A 19,473-nucleotide genomic window follows, 5' to 3' on the forward strand; every position below is an offset into this window, starting at 1 on the left:
TACTACGCGAGACTACCTTGGCTTGAAGCATGAGTACAACCCATACTCTTTACAACCCAGGTACAACCATAGAGTATATAAAGGAGGGTACAACCTGGGACCGAGGAGTCAATCTGTTGGTACCATAGAATCCCATCGGCAAATAAAGGAAAAACAGCGCCCCCTGTTTTGAAGTTAACCGTAACACACACACACACACACACACACACACGCACACACACACGCACACGCACACGCACGCACGCACGCACGCACACACACCTTTGTAACTTACATTGTAATATTTTTTACGTAACTTACATTGTTACTTAAAAACAACCGCTAACGGAAGGTAATTTATCTGGCGACTTTTAAAAGGGCCAACCCTTTTAAAAGTCGCCAGATAAATATAAATAATATTTTTCAACCAACCGCATCCAGATTATGGGGGGTTTTCGGGGCTTTCCACCTTGAACGTTGCACGTCATATTAGGGGCGGGCACAACAGCTTGGCGGCTTCCCTGATTGGCCAAACCAACCTGCCGGCCTCGGATTGGCCGAGCCGTGTAACGCTGTACAATTAAAAGTAGAAGCGCGCGGTGTAAACCTTCAGTGTTCATCGCAATACTCAACTGTTAAACGGAATTGTTTTCGCTCTTCAAAACACCGCACGTTGACGACGCATAGTGGAAGTAAAGTGTTGTAGCTACAATCCAGCCTCCCCTTGTTGTTGAATCTGTTGATCCAGATTCCAGCCTGCATTATTTCGGTTCGGTTATCCTGTAACTGTTACAGTAACTTTGAGCTAACTAACTGTTACAGTAACTTTGAGCTAACTAACAGCAGTTTACTATCATGGGTCACGGTGGAAGCAAACCTCGGCGTCGGACTCCTCCTGACCGCCACACGACCACCGTCTCACCACCACTGTTGGTACCGTTTGTTCAGGTAAGCGTCCGACCGGTGGACCTAGGACTAGGGTTTTAACGAGAAATTGACATGAATTCGTTTGAAATGCACTGTGTTTGTTGTATATTAGTACTCACTTTACTGACATGTTCATCATTGTCAGTTAAAGATAAATTACACTTTGGTTATCGTCGTGTTACCGTTTACCTCTTGCTTGCTAATATTGAGGAGATGTAATGTATAGGCCTACGTTACATGTTACATTTCATTTAGAGCACTTGAAATTTGAATTGAATATTACGGTAGGCCTACTTTTCAAACGGACATGCATTTGGCACGTTGTACTCAAAATAGTGTACAGGGATGCACAGTTTTTGCACACGCAGATTAAACACAATGGACACCAACGTACATGCAGAAACGCGCTGCTCCCGTGCTTGTGGTTAGGGTTAGGCCTACACTCTGGGGTTAGGTTAGCCCCATATGTGCCCTCTCCCTACGCTCATCACGGAGCTACAGAATGAGCGTAGTGCTGAGGGAACATACTGGGGTTAGGTTAGTGTTTGAGGTAGATTGTCGGTCTAATGACAGCCATGGTAACTCCAACCAAAACATCGATGAGAACTCCACATTGCGCTGTTAACTGTTAAAACGTGATTCAAATCAAAATATTCTCCCTAACTGTACGAATATTATATAAAGTACATATACAAAAAAATATACAGTACACCACTAAAAGTACAGCATCACATGATATTAATCAGTATAAGCATGTATTTATGTGTATTATTTTTAAAAGGAAATATGGTCTTAAATCAGGTTAATACAGGGAGGGAATAATAATTAATAATATTCTGTTTATTTTCCAGGTGGATTTCCAGGACAATGTTCTACCTCCAGCCCAACACAACCTACAGTGGCATGCAATGGGTTCTTCAGCGGAGACCACTAGTAGGCCTACTAGTATTAGTACTACTAGTACTTTTAAGCCAGCCTGCACAGTGCCTGTCATAGACCCACCACAACATTTTGCAGATGTAAGTGTTGACTTATTTAGTTTTACAAAGAAAGGACCATGAGTGTAGTGTGTTGTATTCACTATAACATTACATGGACATGCTCATTGGCATGTTAAAGAAAAATTACACTTTGGTAAAGGTTTGTGTAGGTACCTCTTGCAAGGAATGTGTAACTCCAAATACTGATGACATCTTCAGTAGTTGCTCTGTTGATTAAAACCTGATAATTCAAAATATTGCATGGTGAAACAGTTCTCACACAGTAACTCTTTTAGAACACAATGCGAAGTGGATTCTGACATGTAACATTACAAAACTACTGAATTTGTTGCAACCCAAACCTCTGCCAAAGTGTAATCTAACACTATGACAATACTATAGTGTTAGATGTGCCCATTAACATCAAGAATAAATGACATAACAAGTGCAACAGTACATGTACACTATCACATAGTAGCCTATAATCAGTAAATATGAATTCACATGCATTTTTGTTACCCTGTCTTTTGAATTACCTGCTCTATACTATAGGGTCTTAAATGAATTTAATCTGAGATGAATATTTAATAATAACAATATTCTGTTTAATTTCCAGGTCGATTTCCAGGTGAAATCCTACAACCCCGTCCCCAACATCCCACACAGTCACAACCTCTTCAAAGATGAGTCGGATGACGGTTATGGCTCTCTGGAGAGAGAATCTTTACAGCCAAAGAGGATCCCCAGATTCTCCACCCCTGAAGTCTGTGACTATGTGCTTTCTATGAACTACAAAGACACTCTGAACATACTGTACATAGCAAAAGAACTATACACTCACACACACACCCCTAATACCACAAACAAGGCTCTCCAAACATAGACTGCTGGTTCTTGCCTCAGAGCGCAGGGCACTGAGAGACAATATGGAGAAGAAAAGGCTTCTAAAAGGAATACGAGACTGCTCGCCCTGGAAACCAGAGGTGCTGCTTTGGAGCTTTTCATCATGAACAGGACGTGACATTTTTGTTTTTTTAGTACAATTCACATATTGTACACAATTGTAAATAGTTAGAAACTGACCTTCCACTCAAACATTTTCAATTATTTTCAGTAATGTTTTTTCAAATGTCATGTAGTAAATCAGTTAATTTGTAATCAGTTTTTCAATCTATTTCAATTCTTAATTATTTGTTTCAAATGTTATGTGAATCAATTCAGTACTTATGTAATCATTTTTGTATATATTGTATATAGTTAAACTTCTTTTTGTTTCACTATCATTAAATATAAAACAAATGTTTTGGAGTCGTAGTTAATTTATTCACATTAATATCCCAACATAATTCATATAATATTAATGTAAGATCTAAGGTACAAGCGATCACTGTGCTGTCATATTAGAAGTAGTGCCAGTATTAGGGTCAAATATAATTGACACAGTGACCAATGTGCCTCCATTTGGAATGATCGAAATTAAATAGTAAATATATATAAATGTGTAATGGGGCCATAACTGAATGAGTAAAGATGCCGTCTGAGAAACAAGGTTTGTAGTTAGGATGGGTAAATGCAGATAATACACTTCATGTGCAAAGAAGGCAGCTAGTCCATGCACAAATATCCCAGTGCCAAGATAAGGAAACAGCAAACTGACTTTCAAAGCTACATGCCATTATTAGACAAAACCGAGATTGTAGAATAACTGGGGAAGGTAAGAGAGAAGACATAGCAAGGAGATGGAGAGAAACAGTGCAGCATAGAGAGAAAGGTGGTGAATACAAAATGGAAAGGACAAAAACAGTTTTTAATTATAACCTAATGCCTTGATGCTTGTAGTACAAGCATCAAGGCATTAGGTTATAATTAAAAACTAATTGGGGTACAAGCCTTGTTGTACCCCAATGATGTTGATATAGAACCACGTTTCATTAGTAAAGCAGTCTGAACATTTAAGGTACAATTCCAGGTTTAAGGGATGAAAAAGAATGACAAGCAATTAAACAATAGTAATAAGGTATCAGGCCACCAGATGTCACCCTTGTGTCATTTTAAGTTTCCCATGCTGTAATTGTTTTAGCCTACTGTTTTGGCCTACTCTGACCTGCACACTATATGTACTTGCTGGTTCAAGAGAATTATTTATTTTAGGAGCAATGTTTCGGTCGTGAGACCTTCCTCAGGCTACTCTCAGAATGTACAAAATTTAAACCAAATGGACCCAACAAGTTAGCATTAAGGATTTTGTTAGTTTTATAGTATAGGAGCAACATTGTTAATATAGCTTCTAAATTGGTTTAACCACTTAAACTTAAACCTTTGCCATGGCTATTTGAAAATCTTGAACAATCTTGAAGTTGTTTTTATTATTTTGGTTTAAGTAATAAGTAAACCAAATAATAAAAACATGTATACATACTGTATTATATTTGACACATTAAAGGTGGTTGCACACTGGACACTGCTAGAAATCCGAAAAACGCACTCGGTGTGTGGGGACCTTTAGGCACCCCTAAACACATACACCAAAATGAAGACAATGATAATATCATGCAAAAGTTGGTATATTTCCATAATTCCATTAAAAAAAATTAACTTTCATAGATTATAGATTCAGTGCACACAACGTAAATTATTTATTTGTTTATCTTTACACAATTTTGGCTTCCAGCTCATAAAACCCACTAAAACAGAATTAAAAAAAAAAAAATTGAATACTGTGAAGAAATCACAGTATTACTCCTCAGTTTTTGCAGAGCATGGATGTTTTAATCTGAATGCCACATTAAGAAATTAGGATCAAATCAATCAAAATATGGTACTTTCAAAACAGAAATGTCCCTTTGCCCTCGTCACTGCCTCGATACGCTGTGGCATTAAGGCAATCAGCCTGTGGCATTGCTCGGGAGTTATGGAAGCCCAGGTTTCCTTGATGCTTGCTATCAGCTCTTCTTTGTTTTGGGGTCTGATGCCCCTCATTTTCCTCTTGACAATACCCCATAGATTCTCAATGCACTGTGATGGCATGGGCATCAAACCAGGTTGTGGTGCTTCTGGCGGAAGCTGCAAGATGAAATCTGCATCTCCATACAGATCCTCAGCAGAAGGAATCATGAAGTCTGGTAGACTGACCTGCGGTAATTGCAGTGACTGACCGCCGTGTCATGATTTGGGCTGCAATGTCCAGTGCAGGTGTTGGTAAATTCTGCTTTCTTAAATCCAAGGTCAACGCAACAGTCTACCATGAATGTTTTAGAGGACTTCATGATTCCTTAATCTGAACTGTAGGCCCTATTATGTGCCGTCTAAATACAACAATAATATACATACGCTGTATACTTCTGTGCAGCGAGTTAGGCAAGTTTACTACAGGCTCTGTAGTAAATGTGGTGTCTGGCTCTCCTTTCCTAGTTGCACTACTATTCATCTAATATGCTACACCCTTCCTTAAGTGTATCTCCTCTTTTGTATCTGCCCGGAGTTTCCTTACTGCTGTAGCTGAATCTCCCCCATGGGATCAGTAAAGGAGTGTCTCGCTTGGTTTAGAGACGTACTGCCTCTAATCCGTTTGTTTCCTTACCAGAAAATAACTTCAGTGCTATATCAGTATGAGTGAGTGACAGATACTTGGTCACATCAAACCCTGCTTGAATCTCTTGAATTCTTATTGCGACGGTAGGTCGCAGTTTACTATGAAAACCTGCCTTTCATGTCAGTCAGTCACGCCTCGTGACACGCTCCATATATGGCTGTCTCCATGTTGATCCTTCCCCACCCGTCCTTCCTCTTCGTCTCCCTTTTGACTGATACCTGTCCATTCAAACTCTAGACAGGCCTGCCTAAAAGTCATTAGTGCAGCCGCGACCGGCAGAGTTCTCAACAGGTCCGAAAATTAAGGCCCGGCCTTAATTGGGCCCTAACTGGGCTCTAACTGGGCTGGCCTGAGGCCCCGCCTGGCCTTACTAATTAGCACACATTTTACGCCATATCCGGCCCGAACACGTCAACTAAAAATAAAAAAATAAAAATCCAATATATGGGCATTCTCAGACCTGTTGTTTATCTGACATCATATGGCAAAGAAGTACATTTACTTGAGTACTGTACTTGAGTAATTTCTTTGAGGGGCACTATAGCCTCTCCAACGTCTGGCTTTCAGACATGATGTTATGTGGCAGCCAAGTCTACTTTTTGTTTTGTATGGCTGTTCTTCCCAGCTCAGTGTTTACTTTGGGGACTATATATCTCTGCTGGTATTATAATGGTAACATCCCATAATGCATGATGTCATTGCTTGGTCAAGTTAAAGTGAAACATCTGATGGGTGAATCTCTTAGTTTACACCAGCATATTTATTGTGAACAAATTACCTCTGCAAATTAATTCATCTTTTGTTTATTTTGCTTTTTTTTGTAAAAAAATATAATAATAATTAAATGCAATGAAGTTTGAGGATAAACACAAAGTACTTCCATTGTGGTCCTCTCACAAGTAACAATAACTTAAAAACACTTTACTATACAACACGCATAAAAACAAATGCTCCACTAACTATCCCTAGACAAATTACAATTCAAAGGAACCTTTTCTAATAGCCAAGCTTTAATCTGCTGCTTAAAAGACCTCAAGTTCTTTCTTATCTTGTCTGTGGCAGACAATTCCATTCCATTGAGGCTACAGCACAACCAAGGTCAAGATGATAGTAACATTTTACATGCATTTTAGAATATGCTGTTGAAAAAAGAAAGACAATGGTAGCCCTGCAGGAGGGGCAAGATCCAATTGCAGACCGACCAACCGTTAATGTAATGTATAGGCTACTGAGACACTCTTCAGTTTCCAAAATACATCTGAACAGTTGTAGGTCAAACGTTTGCACCCCAGAATTTGCAATGTGTAATTCGTCATCCACACACGTAATCTGAAAAACAGGGGAAAAAATTGAGCTTGCAGAAAAAAAGCACCCACGTGTAAATCACAGTTGCACACTTAATTGTAATCCAACATTTACAAGAGCCCATTTTCCAGTCCAACTTCAAATCATTTACTTCAACCTCTCAAATCAGTAGTTGCAACAGCACAGATCTGATTCCACACATCACAAATTTGTTAAACTACGACTCGGATATTAATTGCTATACATATGTTGCAAAACCTGATCTGAGAAAGCAGGGGACATTGTGCAATCTACACGGCCAAAGAATGTGTCAAATAAAGCAAACAGAAAATAAATGTAAGCCCTATAAGTGAATGTATTAACATTAACTATAGGGCCTAGGCTATAGTAGGTACAATCATCAGCTACAGTAAATATGGTGAGCTAATTTGAAGGCCTCTTATCAAGTTGCATGGAAGGCCTTTTCAAATAAATAAATACAATTTTATACAATATTCAGTGGGGGTCCCTGCTTTGTCTCTCAGAGCTAAGGGGTCCTTGGCCTGAAAAACCTTGAAGACCCCTGAAGGTATTGTGTGGTTACGGTCAGGGTAAGGCTCTGAGAGGGCGGTAAAAGCCACATAGAATTTGAGCATTGATATCAATTCAGATGCGACGAACTTAGGCTATTACTCATTATCTTTGGCTAATTTCTCCAAACTTGCCTACTGCATATATTATTGTCATTAATACCATGCTATTTTGGTTTTGGATAATTCTCAGATTCTTTCCTGTATTAATCAATTCATGCATAATGTATTTACACATAGGATTATAAAAGTATATATAGACATTATATTTCATTAGATTTCCTCTTATATTATGAATTATTAAATGGTAAATGGTGCATTTATATAGCGCCTTTATCCAAGGCGCTTTACATAGATTGTGCATTACATTCACCCATTCACACATTCATACACCGATTGCGGCGGAAGCCATGCAAGGTACCAACCAGCACATCGGGAGCAATTTTGGGGTTCAGTGTCTTGCCCAAGGACACTTCGACATGTAGACAGGAGGAGCCGGGATTCGAACCGCCGACCCATGGATCATTGGACGACCTGCTCTACCTCTTGAGCCACAGTCGCAATTATTATTATTACTCTTCTTATTATTAGTCAACCCCCCATCTTCCAATCCTGGCTTCTCCTCCATCTGACCTTGGAGTTCCTCTCTCTCCTGAGAAAACACTTGGCCTGGCCTCGTATCACTGAGCATGATAGCGATCACTTCACAGGCCTCCCTCCCACTAGAGGAACTCCACCACACTCCTCCTGACAAAAGACAAGGCACTGATTTATACCGCGTATCTAAAATATGTGTGGGAAATTCCCCAGGAAAACACTCATCCCCCCACACACACACACACACACACACACACACACACACACACACACACACACACACACACACACACACACACACAGTAGAATAGAATACTAATGCATAGAATACCTATATGCACACGTCTTAATTAATCCTGCAGATCCCTGTATTTGTACATTATATTTTAATGATACACAGTCACTCTTATAGAGGGGCGACTGTGGCTCAAGAGGTAGAGCAGGTCGTCCAATGATCCATGGGTCGGCGGTTCGAATCCCGGCTCCTCCTGTCTACATGTCGAAGTGTCCTTGGGCAAGACACTGAACCCCAAATTGCTCCCGATGTGCTGGTTGGTACCTTGCATGGCTTCCGCCACAATCGGTGTATGAATGTGTGTGTGAATGGGTGAATGTAATGCACAATCTATGTAAAAGCGCCTTGGATAAAGGCGCTATATAAATGCACCATTTACCATTTACTGTAATCATGTAGACACAGTATGTGTTTGCATTATGTATTTCTCTCTTTATCTACTGTATCTGTATGCATACAGCATACAGTATAGTACCTGTCTATTTCTGTTGCTGTCCTGCTTTGCCTACTGCAGGACACCATGACAAGATAGTCACCATCGATAAAGTATACTTTATCAATGGTGACTATCTTCTGGCCTTAAAGCTTGTGCAATGTGCATTGTCATTGTGCAAATGTTCTATGTGCGTGCTTAATAATTAACTTCATAATAAACAGAATAAACATTGTTGTGAGACCCTTGTACAAATCTTGTACTCTGAGCTCACTGTTTGCTTTAACTGTTACCACATTTGATTTAATAGAGAGGTTTTTACAGTTTTAATCAGTGTTTTTTCTGTTCCTGATTCATGCAGTGGCAGTAATTTTTGAATAGTCCAGGTTACTTGGTAGAATACCCAGTATTGTTTCTGAGAAAATAGATGACTCCGCCTACTACTTCCTATTTTAGGAAAAAAGTAAGAAAAGAGGTGAAACGAAACCCATAACGTCCCATTCAATACATGATAGCATTCGAAGCCCTCACCCAGCTCAGGGGCAGCAAGGAAAATAAACCTCTATTGTCAGCTCGCATACCGTGCACTTAGGAGGTAAGTTGATGATTGTACACGTATTGGAACAGATATTTTGTACTTGTTTCAAACATAATCTGTATTTTTAAACCAATAAGAATAAATTGTGTCACCGACTCACCGGGCAGCCGCGTGCCCTACACAATCAAGGACATTGCACACACAGCTGAGTAAAAATGATCAAACACCAGCCGAATGGGAATCTAGTTCATAAATGACATTTTAGGTAATTTAACAATGATTTAAAGAGTTTTAAATTAAATATGTTTGTTTGTTTATATGATTATATTTATTGACATTCAAGACAAGTTGAATTATTTGTTTCACCTCACCTGCCTCTGATTGGAAGGGGCCAAGCACTGTAGGGGTGTTTGTTGATGTTGTTTAGTATTGTGTTTTGTCTTTTATACTTTGTGTTTAAATTGGTGCCTGGAAACGTATAGTTGAATTTGGTTGTAAATTCCTTCCTAGTAATTGTGTAAAATAACTCATGGGCCTTTGGCTGTGTTTTGAGTTAATTGAGTTACAAAAATGAGTGTGATATGGTTTGTCCCACCTAGCTGTTTTAAAGCAGGGCTCCTGCCCTGCATTGCCATTTCTCCTGGATTTGGTAGCAAAGTCCCAAAATTCACCAGAACACAGGAACTTACATCTATGTTCAAAAGTTTCTTCCCAGACCCCCCCAAGCAGGGCATGCAATCATACAGCGACGTTCATTTAAATAATTAATGGTTATTATTAAAGATGGATCTTAATTGCTTTGCTTCAGTCATCAAATCAATTTATGTAGGTGTACTTTCTGCATTTTAATGGCTGAAACTGTACCCATCATTTCAATTCATTTTCCAATGCTAGTAAAGCAAGTCTGATAAAAGTATCAAACTCCCAAAATTCACCAGAACACGGGAAATTACCTCTACTCTGTTAAAACGTTTCGGGGGAGGACCCCCAAATATTCCCCGCAAAGGGATTCTTATTTTGTATGCATTTCACTTCAGCTCAATTTATACACCTACTGATAGTATATCTGTTTTGACAGTGACACCAGCACGAGTACCAGTATGTTCCACTGGGCTGAGGATGACTTTCTCCCACCTGGAGTTGAACGCCGCCATGTCCATGACATGTCACCTCCAACATCTGGTAGAACCTACGTCATGTACCATGGAACTGCCAGGCAAAATTACACTTCCATCCTGTCCCAGGGCTTCTTCCAGTCGGAGGACGGGATGTTGGGCCGTGGGGTGTACCTCAGCCGGGACCTGGAGAAAGCCAGCCACTACCCCCTTAATCAAGTCGAGTCCCAGCGCATTGTCTTTAAGGTGCAAGTCAACGTGGGCAATGTGATCGCCATCAATTACAATGGACATCCGCAGCAGCACACCTGGCATGACTATGGTTATGACACGGCCTGGGTGCCCCCCAATTGTGGCATGGTGAAAAGCGGTTTGGAAGAGAATTGTGTCTGGGACCCGCATCGCATCTCCATTCTGAGTATCATCTCACCCCAGAAGACGGCCTCAACACCACAGTTGGGCTACTACCAATAAGATTTAAGAGGCCTCACAGTTGTTACTATGTGATCAGAATTTGTTTCATAGGCTCATTTTCAAATTTGGAATAAGAAAGCAAATTTTGTTACTCGATCACTGTATCCTGGCTAATAAAATTGATTAAAAAAAATAAAAGTGAGCTTTGAGTGAATTTATGAGTGAGTCAGAACAGATATTTTCATTGAATAGCTGTAAATACTGTAATAACAGATTTCATTGGCTGGCCATGGTCAGACACAAGGCATTTAACTTGACTTGTACACTATTTCTGGCACATTCTATATACTGTAGAGTAGAAACAAAAACGTTGCAGATTGAGGATAATTCAAGCTTTTCGTTCAGCTGCAATGTTGGTGAGTTTAACATTGTTTAATGCAATCAGACAGGACTTTTCTGTTTGGATGAATGGGCTGTCAAGGCCAGAAAGTAGTTTTTTGCCACTCAGTGGGCGTTCCCGCATAACTTCCAGGTACGATGATGTCACGCGCATACCCTCTATTATGGTCTGGTGTGTGCGTGCGTGTGTGCGTGTGTGCGTGCGTGCGTGCGCAGATGCAAACCTTATTCTACTTCTACATTTCAATGAAGGATTAGGACTCATGTTCCATCTCAGTAAGAATTCAGAAGTACAATGCTGTACCTTTCACCTTCCATATATATATATATATATATATATATATATATATATGTAAAAAGTTCCACTTTCCCTGGCTAAACATCCTTACATTGTGTTCACAGTTTCACACTGATATATATTTCTCAGCTAAGTGCTCCCACACTCCTCAAATCAGTTGCTCAAGGTAATCAAGGTGATGTCATGATGGCTGTTCATTATTAAAATTATAAAATATATTTTGCTTATGGTTCAACATTGAATTGTAACATTGTGTGTGCTTTAACTGGAGTCTGTTTTTTATATTATGTTGATTACTGTGTGGTTTAATTTTATTTACTGTAGGTGGTGAACCCGGAATTCTGAAGGCAGCAAAATAAAAATATTGAAAGAGAAAGCAGCCTAACAAATAGTGGTGATCACCACTGAGCAAAGAATGAAGGCTCTTGCTGTTGCTGTTGTTTTGCTGTGCTGCTTTTTGCAGGAGACCAGAGCTGGAGATGCATTTCAGGAGATGCAGCGGAAACTGGCAGCACTTGAAGGTGATGTGGGAAACCATTGTCGCAACTTCGACATTTGAAAGGTCTTGAAAATAACCCAATCCAGGGACATGTGCAGACTGCATTGAGAGGCACTAGATGTCAAATTGAATGCAGTTCCATAAGTCTTTAAATAACTTTTTTAGATCAGTGCTAAATTGTCATCATAAGTTAAATATTAGATGTTTTGACATCAGTAATATAAATTTAGATTTTCCATTCTAGCAAGAAAAGTGGGATTTGGTGCAACTCTTAGAGGCGACCAATACTATGGTCCATATGGAAATGATACAATTCAAATCTTCAAGAATGTCTACACTAACTATGGAAATTCATATAACATGGATACAGGTACCGTACATGTCTTTTGTATTTTGTTATAACGCACTCCTGAATTATTTGTATTGAACATACAATACATTGGACATGCTCTGTCCTCACATGACATTAGAGCTATACCATCTGTAACTTTCCTGTTCTACCCTGGGTTCAGGTCCAGGTCGCGTAAGTGTTTAGATATCTCATGGTAAACACCTGGATCATGGGCTCAGACCTGTATAAACTCACCTCTTTCAATGGGAACCTCATCTTTCCCCTGTGAAGACGGATACAGGAAACCAATAATATTCCATGTTGACTTTTAAAAAGTCCAGCCTCCTCTGCATTTGTCATTGAAGCTTATGAATGAAATACAAGGTGGTGGGTGTGATTAAAACTATTTAGACCAACTTATATCTGTTTTCTATTATTTGGATAATGCTGCATGTAACATGATTATCCTTACATTTAAATATTACAATAACACATGTAAATAAAATATATTTAAAAAATATATTGTCTGGCTACAAACTTCTAACTTTGAATGGCACAGTGTTTATGTACATGTCTTTTTTTTTATTTGAATTTTATTTTTCATAATTATTAATTGAATACCCAGGGGACCGGGAACAAGACCGCAAGGACTTCTTTCTGTGATATCGTTTTAGACTACGTGTTTCTGTGCTGTTTACATTTCTGCCCAATAAAGTATCCAAGTGCAACTGTTAACTCCTCTAGAAACCACTAGGGGGCAGCAGCCTTCTACACAATGCCATTATTGTGCTTATTAATGTACAAAAGTAGCTCTCCCCACACTACATAGAATTGACGTGTTCTAATCTAAGAGACCCTCCTCAGCCATCTTTTATGTTTTCTTCTGTCCACATCCTATGTTTAATGCAAATAAGAACTTTCCCATGGGTTACTTACTTATTATAAAATACATTATCATTATGCTTTATACCCATTACCCATTTAATATTATAATCCATGTGAGATTTATTTGTAATTTTTTAAATGGGTTAATGGGATATTATGGTCTAGGTCCTAGGATGATAGCTCACCACGCGAAACTTGAAATTACTCACATATAGTAACATACCCTCTATTCACAGTCCTTTTAAATTCCAGTCCCCTGTCATTTCCCAAGGAAATGTCTTTTGAAGTGCAGCCTGACTCAAAGGACAGCCCAGTGTAAAGGCTTATGGTCTAATTAAGATGAGTCCCTCTGATAAGGGAACAGCTATTGAAGAGTTGAAAAGAGTCAAAGAACTGTGTGCCGGTCAGGCACTGGCAATGAAAAGTCCTGTCTCCTAAAGCCATAATCACTTGCATACACACTGGCAGAAAAAGGAAGGTCTGATCAAATGGACTGTGTGTGTGTGTGTGTGTGTGTGTGTGTGTGTGTGTGTGTGTGTGTGTGTGTGTGCGTGTGCGTGTGCATGTGTGTGTGCAGTCTGTGCACGTGTGGTTCATTTGCCTCAGCTGTCAGCAATGCTCTGACCTCCATTGACATTACAGCCCTTGGCCCTGCATTATAACACAACACGCATGCATGCACGCACGCACACACACACCAATACGTATACTGACAGACACTGAGCGTCAATGTAAATTCCTTTTAGTCATTATTTGCATCAGGTCCATTGATTCCATCAGCAGCAGCAGCAGCAGCAGGTTCTGTGGGGGCTGAGGTGTTCAGCATGCCTCAGGCCCTGCTGGGCATCTGGAAGGGGACGGGCCCATGATGCCAGGGCTGTGGATCTGTCAGCGTGGTTACACAGCTGCTCAGGGTGGAATGATGTCAGCCTTAACACTGCTGAAGCCAACATAAATGCTCATAAGAAACAGAAATGTGCAAACATGCATGCACACACGCAGGCACGCACACACGCACTCACACCCACAGGCACACACACACACACGCACACAAACGCACGCACGCACGCACATACGCACGCACGCACGCACGCACGCACGCACGCACACACACACACACACACACACACACACAGAGATGATGTCTCCTGTGACGTCTGTGTTGAGACAAGGCCTGAAGTCCTGTCTGGTGTGATCTCCTACTGTGAGACCAGCCAGCATTAAAACAACACAAACTAACTGACCCCATAAAGAACCTGGAAGACATTTATGTGTAGAAACATGACAGACCACAAGTTACATCAAATTACATCTCAAGAAGAATGTGAAGGAAAGAGGGCTGAGCCAGTGACATGAGGCTGAAGTTCAGCATATGATTCAGGAGAGGCAAGTGAAGACTCCATTTGATTCAGAAAGAAAGATGCAGACAGGGATGGATGAAATTAAATGAAATGATTACTATATTTACCCAGGGTATCTGGGCTAAGCTCAAGAACTTGTTTCCAGCCAGGCCCTGCTCATAGAACACATTTCATCGTAGTGGTTCAATGCCTTGTTCAAGGGCACTTCAGCGGTGGTAATTTTAACGTGTCGGACCGCTGATTCGAACTGGCGACCTTCCGGTATCAAGACCGCTCCGCTATCCGTTCGCTATCGATGGATGGCAGACAGACAGTATGCAGGTCTTCACTGCTCTTACTTAGAGAACAGGTGTGTGGTTCAGCTAAAGAAGACACTGTCAAGAGAACTACAGTAGGCTACAGTAATGTATTGTACAATGCCTAAATCAGCCTCGAGTCAGTTGAGCTTTGTGTGAGACGATTTCTGAGCCATACTGCAACACTCTAAATTGTTCTAAAATTAGCGAACTATTAATTAGAAAAATGACTAAAATCTGACAAAAATGACAGACAATATTGAGATCAAATTAAATCAACTATATATTTTACTGCCATAATGGAAACAAGCCCTCAGGTTTTTCGTATTATCCTGTTAGCATTATTTTATAACTGTACCTCTGTACTTTGTGTAGCCCGTCTCCGGACCCCCCGGGTTGAGCTCCTTTGGACCCCTACCACGTAGGGTCCGGTCTCACCGCGTAGGGAGGTGCAGCTAGCCAACCGAGAGGCTGGAGGCGGTACAATGGGATGTCAACAAGAGAGAATTTCAGAGCTGCCAAAACGGTCGTACAAACATTAAAAATACTTAACGGCTTCTGAGCCGTTCGCGGGGGGGGTCAGAAGGTTCGTTGTCTCCTATAGCGTTCATATGCTTCTTTTTGAATATGTCAGCGTGACACCCACACCGCAGCACAGGGGTAAGTCAGGGGAAATCAGATTGCATCCCATGTCGCTTGAATCCGGTGATAAGGAACCCTACATAAAGTCATCAAAATGTCAGAAACGTTAACGTAGGGTTCCGAAAGGAGCTATACTTTGTGCAAACAATCAAAAAGCCATTATTGCAATGCGTATAAGGCTATACCAAGTCAAGAAGCCATTGGATATATTGTTAACAATGTGAATGTAGTTCAGGTGTTTAGATATTTATGTACTGTAGGCCTATAGGTAATTTCTTTACAAAAACAACGTTGAGTGTATACTCTTCTTTCTTTGTGATGAACAATGAGCAAGAAATACCAGAATATCATTTTATTCCAAAACAGACAAATTACATTTATTCATAAATTACAATCTTCAAATTGACCTACATCTGTAAAAGAAGCATCTGTTGTGAAACAGTAACAGTTCTCATATATTGTAGAATGGTCACAAGGAAATTAATGGTTTTCTATCTGTTGTTAGTCTTTGATTGGCAGTAGATTACATGTGATGCTTTTTGCACATTTTGGTCCTCTATAGCATTCATTCTCAAAGTGGGGTTGGGGGGGGGGGGGGGGGTCCCAGCAAAATTAGTTAATATTATAGCGTCACAATCATTTTAACCACTTTAACCAATTTGTTTTTAAAATACTTTGGCCATTCAAAAAATAACAGATATACAAGCTCATAGAGCTTGTATACCTGATATTTCTTTATATATATTTATTTGTATTTTTACATTGAACATGTTTAACTCAAATCTTTGCTTCTATGGGTCCCTGGCATAAAACATCTTCAGATGGGGGGTCAAATATCAATCTGGGGGTCCTTGACATGAAAACGTTTGAGAACCACTGCTATAGTCCAATGTACAGTATAGTCCAACACGGTAGAGCATTGCACAGCTTTTCACAGTTCACATTCTCAGAATGTCTTTCTTGGCACAGTAAGATTCTGGACATAGATCAAAGCACAAAAATAAAAGCGATTGGATGCTATTTTCATATATGTATTATTTTTTAAACTCCTCAAACAAGCTATAGGCCTATTTTATGGTGAATTATTTAACATACACCATACACTGTTCTTGAAGGTTCCAGTGACATAGCAGGTCATTATTTCTTTTACGATGGAAAAGGCTTTGTCTTACAGATGTCGTCCTGTCCTGTGCTACTAAGTGCTAAATAACATAAAAACACTGGTTGACGCCAGGCATTATGCAATAAGAATAGGATACAAATAGAAAATCATAGTAATGTCTCCAGTTTGGTCCCATTAATGTAATACGAATGCTTATTGCTTAACCACTTAAACCCTATATACTTTGTTGACTGGAGTGTCCCAGGTGTCAATACCAAGCCCCCTACTTGTTTCCCTCTACAACAAATATAAAATAAACAAGCTCTACAAGCTCGATGTGACATGTACGTTGTGAGTGTATCAATAATCGATTGAATCAATTAATTAGATTTAACTGTTGAACCCCTAATTTATTATTGATGTAAAGACACACGTGACATGATTGAGTGTGGAGTATTTTAGGAAAGGTGGAGCTCCCCAGTGGAGGAGCAGGATAGAAACGTTGAGGTACATCTCAATGATTGATGGTGTTTCTGTTCTCCTGTCCCCTGCTGGGCTGCTCTGCACTGAAGTCACAGGCCAATAAATGCTTCATGTCAGAAGGTGGAAGCGGAGTGAAAACATCACGCTCCGAAGGGAATTGCCCGGGTATAGAAAAATAATATATTGTTGCTGTCGGGCAGAAACCATTTCCATAGGCTACTTTTTTTCTTCTCTTTTTTCCCCCTGCGTAAATTAATTCCCTACGTGATCATACTAGAGCTACATGCTTGTAGATCTGTTATTTTTGTTCTTTTTGAATTTGAATCCTTTGAATCCTTAAAATTTTGGAGATATGAGGTTTCCACCTGAGAGAGATATAATAAATATTGCTGAGACAAGTCCGTTGCACTGTTGATTACAAATTGATATTCAAATGTTGTCTCCTCCTCCTTGACTTAAATTTGCCTGCTGAAATAGGTCTCAAAGTCACTCTTTTAACAAAGAAACGCAAACAAAGATGATTCTCCAAAATAATAAACCCAGGAAGCCTAAGTCAATTAGGAGGACACTATTTCTGATTATTTCTAATCATCAAGCAACAGTGTAAAGATATTTTACCAATATTTGGAGTTACACCATGGCAAGTTAACCACACAACCCAAACCTCGACCTTGCGCTTTAAAGCTGCAAGCCATAACTACATTTTTTGTCAATAAAATTGTATTATGACCAATCTGTATGGCCAGAGTATGCTACAATATACTATAACTAACTGCTGTGGTTGTAGTTGGTCTAGAAGACCATTGGTTCTCAAAGCGGGGTCCAGGACCCCTGGGGGTCTGTGGAGGGGTTCCAGGGGATCCCCAGCATTTATATTTTGGCTATTCAAAAATAGCAGATCTACAAGCTCACAGCACATCATTTAGTGCCACGCTGTGAGCACTGAGCATGTAGGCTACATCTGCTATTTTAGAATTTCTTGGAAAAAAATGTTTGAACAATTTCTTTTTACACAAATCTTCTCTTGTGGGGGTCCCAGGCACAAAACATTTTCAGGTGGAGGTCCGTGGGTTAATATGTGTCAATTTGGGGGTCCTTGACATGACCAGTGGTTTGAGAACCACTGGTGTAGTCTCTAGACCCCCTGCTCTCATAGGGTGAGATTTAAGGTAGCATCACTACTGATTGACAAGAGCTATATATCAAAACGCAATGTATACTCGGCTCCAACAGGCTTTCTGTTAGACTAGCTCAACAGTTGGACTTTCAGCACTTGCACAGGTGGAGGACCCAGGGGGAGATCCTGGCCAGGACATGAATGTTATGGATTCCACATTTTCCTATTTCAACCCATTAAGACCAGATTCTACAAATGCCTTCGAAAATCAGTAGTTCTCAAGATTTTTCAAAAATGTTCAAAAACTAAATAGCAGATGTATCTCTGTGAGCATGTATCGTATCTGCTATTTTTTAATAGCCAACGAAATGCTAAAATCTAAAACAACACAGATGCTTTCCCTTCCCGTCTTAATGGGTTGATTAAATACTGAATGTTTTGCCAGACAGTTTTGGGTCGCGGACCCATTCTTCATGGGTCCCGAGTAAACATCCCTTTTTTCCCCGTTTACTACATATGTCTTTTAAAAAATATTATTTCATAAGATTTTAAAAATAAATACATTAAACAATGAATTATTACATTAAAAAAAATCTAATTATTTTCAGAAGAATTTCCTCAATAACCCAAACTTAAATAGCCTACATTTCATAAATGTAAAAATATTTTCTAGTCTCGAGCCAAATTTTTTGCGGTCTAAACTTGTCCTGTAAAACACTCTTAATTTATCATGTTTAACATTGTTCTTGCATTCAATGTCTTGAATATTGTTTTGGCACAAGGTTTGAGGGCAGTCAACATACAGTAGCTGCTATCAGTTAGTGGGAAGTCATGTCCAAGTTGCATGTACAATACTGCAAATCACATCTGACTTGTACTACACCATTCTTACTGTATGTCAAAAATGAAAACCTACTCAATTAAAAAGGAGACAGGAATGAATAGAAATGCACTGACATAGAAGTAAATTACGCACTTTAGCAGTAACACCAGGGTGCAGAACATAAAACAGTTCAGGTGGGATGTTTTTAGAATGCCATTTAGAAACACCACAGGGATGAAAATAAATGACCAGAGACATGGAATTAAAGATGGGACAAGACCATGCAGGGAGGTGAAATCCATCCCTAGCATGAATTGCACCCTGGGTAACCCCTAAAAAGCAGCATCACTGAAAACATCCACGAGTGCACTGTGAGTAACTACTACCCAGTATACAGATCGTCTCTGTCGGTTGGAAACCTCATATGTCCAAATCTGTTACTAAAATGAAAAAATAGCAAAAGTAGCAGATCAAACGTTTCGAGCTTGTAGAT

At 39.8% G+C, this 19,473-nt stretch overlaps 1 long non-coding RNA gene across 1 annotated transcript; it reads left to right on the plus strand.

The window, feature by feature from the left end:
- Positions 1-606: 606 nt before the first annotated feature.
- Positions 607-3,027, plus strand: LOC306936542. The gene is made up of 3 exons (XR_013791506.1): positions 607-927; positions 1,758-1,925; positions 2,503-3,027. It is a non-coding gene; the product is annotated as an uncharacterized lncRNA (long non-coding RNA).
- Positions 3,028-19,473: the final 16,446 nt, after the last annotated feature.

Source organism: Electrona antarctica (assembly GCF_951216825.1).
Source record: "Electrona antarctica genome assembly, chromosome: 14".
Lineage (NCBI taxonomy): Eukaryota > Metazoa > Chordata > Actinopteri > Myctophiformes > Myctophidae > Electrona > Electrona antarctica.